Consider the following 5,835-nt stretch of genomic DNA (forward strand, 5'->3'; position numbering starts at 1 on the left):
AAATCATCTACAAAACAAGGAAGAAAAATGTTGTGGTAGATGCACTCTCAAGAAAGGACGAGGATGTGGAAGCATTGCTTTGCGCCATTTCTATTATCCAACCAGATTGGATAAAGGAAAGAAGGGATGAATGGAAGAATGATGAAGAAGTGTGGGCACTTATTCGAAAGATACAACAAGATCCCAGTACATCTGATACATTTAGCTGGAAAAATGATTCGTTATGGTACAAATATCGCTTATACCTATGTAATAATTCCCAACTCAAACAAAATATTCTTATGGAATTTCACACCTCTCCCTTAGGAGGGCATTTAGGATTTTTAAAAACTTACCATATGGTTAAGAAAGATTTTTTTTTGGGATGGCCTTAAATCAGATATTCAAAATTTTGTGGCGGAATGTTTGGTTTTCCAACAAAATAAAGTTGAAACAATTAAAACCCGAGGTCTATTACAACCTTTATCCATTCCAAGCCAACGTTGGGAGGAGGTTTCAATGGATTTTATCACAGGTTTACCCAAGTCCGAAGGAAAGAGTGACATCATGGTGGTAGTTGACAGAGTTACCAAGTATGCACACTTTTGTGCATTATCACATCCATTTAAAGCAAGTACAATTTCTGCTGCCTTTATGGAAACAATTCAAAAGCTACATGGAAACCCAAAGATTATTGTAAGTGACAAAGATCCCATTTTCACTGGAAATTTTTGGACAGAATTATTTTCTTGTCTTGGTACTCAGTTAGCTCATAGCTCATCTTATCATCCTCAAACTGATGGGAAAACTGATATAGTAAAAAAATGTTTGGAAGGATATCTTCGTTGTTTTGTATCTGATAAACAGACACAACGGGTCAAATGGTTACCTCTAGCTGGATGGTGGTATAACACTTCCTTCCATACTGTAGCAAAAATTACCCCATTTATGGCATATATATATATTGGTTGAAGCTTTTATATGTGCAACGTTGAGTGATGTGATTTGAAATGGAACACTGCCTTTAGCTCTCCTACCATTGTTCATATGCACAGTTGGAAGGGAATACAAAAAAAAAATCGCTAGTTATAAACTATGGATTGAATTTTGGAATAGTGAATTCATATGCATGTTACCTTGCTTTTAACGTTGAGTTAATTTTGTTGACTGTGTTGTATTGTATGTTGGATATTGTGAGTGGATTGTGAATGCATTACAATCATTGTTGCTTGTTGGTTGGAGGATTAAGTCTATGTGTTGAATTCCTAGTATGTACATTGAATATAGACATTGCACATTGGTTGTTTGGTTGTTTGGTGCACATTTACAAAACATATTGCAGTGACATTGAATTGTGAGTGAGTGTTTCTTCTTCCTTTTTGGTTCATAATTGTGATCAGAAAATGGCAAATGTTTATGAAGTATTAGAGTTTTTGAAAACTATAATACAATCTACAATTAATGACACAGTAAAAATAAACAAATCATCTCTTGCTGACATTAGAATTTGTCTACAAAATGCATAAGAGAAGATTTAATTTTCACAACTTGAATCTCAACTTCAACAAGAAGAATTACAGCAGTGGAGTCATCATTCTGAACTTGTTTTTGTTCCGAACATTGAGACAAAATCCGATAAGCAACAAGAATATAAAGTTGAGGTTGATTCACTTTCAGTGCCTAGTTGAAGAGTATATTTTCATGCAGATGCAATAGTTCAGTCTACGCTTACCAAGCCCATCATTAGACCTTAGGAAGAGCTTGTCCATAACAAGCACAAAGCTGGTCTTGGACATGATAAGGATGTTTCCTTTCATATTCTAGATTACTCAAATCCCATCAATTTTTAGAGTGTTGGATTCCTTCATGACAGTTCACCTTCAGATGTTCTGAATTCTGCTCCTCTTCCACAACAACAACAACATAATGTTATATGCCAACATTGTGACTGAGTTGGCCATATGAAAGATCATTGTTTTGATCTTCATCCATGTAAGAACTATCATAAAACCACTCATTATTCACACATATGCTTAAGAAACAAGCCTGTTGTAAGAATAAATATTTCTCTTGGATGGATCACTTCTTAGCAATGGGCTTCAACAACCAAGAAGATATTTCAATCATATGTCAGAACTTGTTCTAGAGTATTGAACAATCTTGCAGTTGAGTTTTCTCCATCATCTCACCTTGTATCTGACAGGGGGAAAATGATGGTCATCTACAAATTTCAAAGCCTCATCAAGCAAGCTTGAGCGAAAACCTACCATACCATATTTAGAGTTGTAGCTAGAGACAAAGATGCCCTTGAGCATACCTTTGGTTGGTGGCCAGCCTTAAACCATCTATGTAGGGTTGAGACATCCCTTTTCAAGTTGATCTTATCCCTCTTCAAAGAATTGGGGACACTTCCTCTAGCAGAAGACTTCAGATTCTTTCTAGTTTTAGAAGAGTTCTAGGAATTGCACTAAGCATTCTAGAGTTGGTGGTCATCCTTAAACCTTTGTAGGTGGAGACCTCGCTTTTCAGGTTGAGGTTCTCCATTTTTATGCAGGTTATAGACCTCCATTTTCCAATTTGAAGGTCTCCATATTCAAAGCATTACGAGCACTTCCTTTAGTAGAAGACTTCAACTTCATGCAAGATTTTGAAGCGTTTCAGGAACTGAATTAAGCATTCCAGTGTTAGTGGTCATCATTAAACCACCTCCTTATACAAACATTTCAGAGAGCACATTCAACCTAGTGCTGCCATGCATTTTTTCAGATTTTGTATTACAACTCTCTTCTTGGACTCATACATACCCCTTCGGATTAAGGGGGGGGGATGTTGGACACCTAATCCTCTAAGGGTTGGTGTAGAATGTGAGCAGTCAAAGGGAGTCCAAGAGACATTCTAATATGGAATCGAATGGTCACTCCAATGTATTATAAAATGTATATCATGTGAATAATATATGCATTCAATTATTATCTTTCATATTTGATCTTCACCATGGTGATGTTTAACAATGAACCATACATAAACCAGAGAGGCCACCAAACAAACTAGAGGTGAAGAGACACTCTATACACCCAACCCGACCCACTGGTAGGAAACACAAAGAATCTTGCTGTCAACCCTTAGCCTACTACATTTTCTCATCATTGTCAGACGAAGAAATATTAGTCGAAGCCCTTTCACTAGATCTAGGAGGACCCCATCAAGTCCCCTCCATCAGATTTGCATGGAATATGACTCTCAATATGGGCCAGCCGAGAGTGAAATCTACCAAACCAGAACCTCTAATTTCTTAACATTGTCTTGGTGTCTTCGAGAGAAGCTAAGATGTTGTACTTCGCCACCTGTTTACCCCTTAGGGCCAAGCAAAGGATGTCCTTCATTTGCCAGTGGAGAGCTACCAAATTGAGGTATTGCTTCTTCTTAACCCTGGTATGACTATGGTCAAGAACTCAATTGACATGTCCTCCATCAATTCTGAATCTGAATGTGATTTTTCTCTTGATGCCTGCTTTTGTCTCATGCTTGCAAATTTCTCTATGTGTTTCCGATGGGACAATGATGAAAAAGGTGGTAGCCGAATTGTGGGCAAAAAAATGAGCACCATGTTTCCCTAACATGGCATGTCCACCACCTCCCCTTTTTCTCCTCCCCCTTTATCTTAGTGCCATGGTAGAAGCAAGACCAAATTCCCATCACTTTTTATGTGAGCCTCTACCTGCAAAGGGACAAAATACTAGACTAGACCCAAAACTTACACAACCAATAAAACAACAAACTAGGCTGTCACAATAACCCCCATTAATTGAACCCGAATCAAGATTCGAACCTGAAATTGATAGGGAAGGAGCTATTATCTTCTCCATAGGCTTGAACCCATTAACCATTGAACCTCCAAATATGCAAGCCAAGACCAAGAATTTACAGTATCTCAAAGGACACAACCACATCACTGCTTCACAACCCCCAATTTTAAACACCCAAGGACCAAACCAAACCCTACAAAGAATTAGGGGAAAAATTCAACCAACATTTACAATTCCAAACTTATACCTAGGACCCAGACCCCTCACTGAAACTCGAGAGAACTTATAATCAAGAGCTCAAGATAAGACTCCCCCCCCATAAAGAACTACAGAAAACTAGAGACTTACAACCTAAATATTCCAGACCAGCAACAACTACATCCCAAAAGACAAAAGCCAAGATAAAATTATAATTCACCTGAGAATTTGCTCCCCATATTTGGTTGAGCATCCCACTCAACCCTTGAGCAGAGCGAGCCTTCGATGACCCTGCAAGAACTCAAACCTAGAATTCAATTCCTTTCAGCTTGATCAGACCAACATTTACACTACCCAAATTATCAGCTACATAACCTCCTCATCATTTGACAAGGTTTAAACACCCAAATACAAGCCCAATGCAAAACCAAGAGGTCGAGGCTTCATCCTTGACTCTGCTCCTATTTCCATCAAATGATCTTCAACATGCCAAATAAACATTCAATCACCAACTATTAATTGCATGTGAAGGGAGGCTGTAGACTACCTCCATAAATGCCTTATGGAACTATAAAGTGGCAAGCACAACCTTTGTTACCTTCATTAAATGCAAATTATCACCCCAATACACTATTAGTATTTAAATTAAATTAAATCTTCACATTAAAATTATTTATATCTAAAATTATATTTCATCACAAGATATATATTTTTTCAATTTTCATTACTTATTATTATTTTAAATAATTACTATTAAAATAAATAATAAATAAATAAATAACCTAACCATATTAATACAAAACATATAGATGAAAATGTTAAATAAATAAAAAAACCATCAATTTATTTACATTTTATTTTTTCCTTCAAATGAAAAATAACAATATACAACATACTATCTAAATCGAAACCACTAATTTCTTGATTTATTTTTTAAAGAATAAAATGACATGATTATATTAATTATCAATTGATATGTGAATAATATTGATAATTTTCTATAATTTTTTAATATAATAATATATTTGAAAAAAACAATTGTAAAATAATGTTCTAAACAAAAAAATTATTCTTATTATTATTTCTTAATTTTTATTATATTTAAAAAAAAATTATTCTACAATTTATTTAGATTTTTAAACTTTTTTTTTAATGGTTTACTCTATGATTTCTTTACAAGGATTACTCTTCCTATATATCGATGATATTTAAAAAATATATTATTTAGATTTTAAAATTTTTCTTTTAATTCTTTATTTTATTAGTTATTTACATAGATAACTCTCTTTTACTCTATCATTTATTTACATAGATAACTCTGCTTTACTCTATCATTTATTTACATAAATAACTCTCCTTTATATTGATGCTATTATAGTCATTTTATTAAATTTCAAGATTTTACTACGATTGAAGATTTGATATTTAAAAAGTAATTACAAATTTACCATAGCTATTTTAACAGTAATGCATGGCGAAAAAAACAAACACACAGTATCATATGATTCCAATTTAGTTTTTTTTTTCTTTTAGAATTCACTTGTAATTTTTACCATACCTTGAGGTTTTCATTTATATTTTTAAGTTACCAAAACTACAACTATTTATCATTGTAATCATTCACATTTCACCTTAATCACTTGGGGATTATCCAATAATCTAACATCGAGTCTTCAAACTTTCAAACATGGATGGAGTCATTAAGGGAACGTGGAGGACTGCAAGCCCTCATTACGCCCACTACAATTTGCATGACCTATGTTGGCACTTTTCATTTATCTTCAGTGACACATAAGTGTCCATTTAATCGTTATCCAATCTAATCCTGTAATACATTTAGGCAACAAATATA

Source organism: Pinus tabuliformis, chromosome 1_1 (genome assembly GCF_031772625.1).
Source record: "Pinus tabuliformis cultivar Carrire ecotype Pingquan chromosome 1_1, CPIR1, whole genome shotgun sequence".
Lineage (NCBI taxonomy): Eukaryota > Viridiplantae > Streptophyta > Pinopsida > Pinales > Pinaceae > Pinus > Pinus tabuliformis.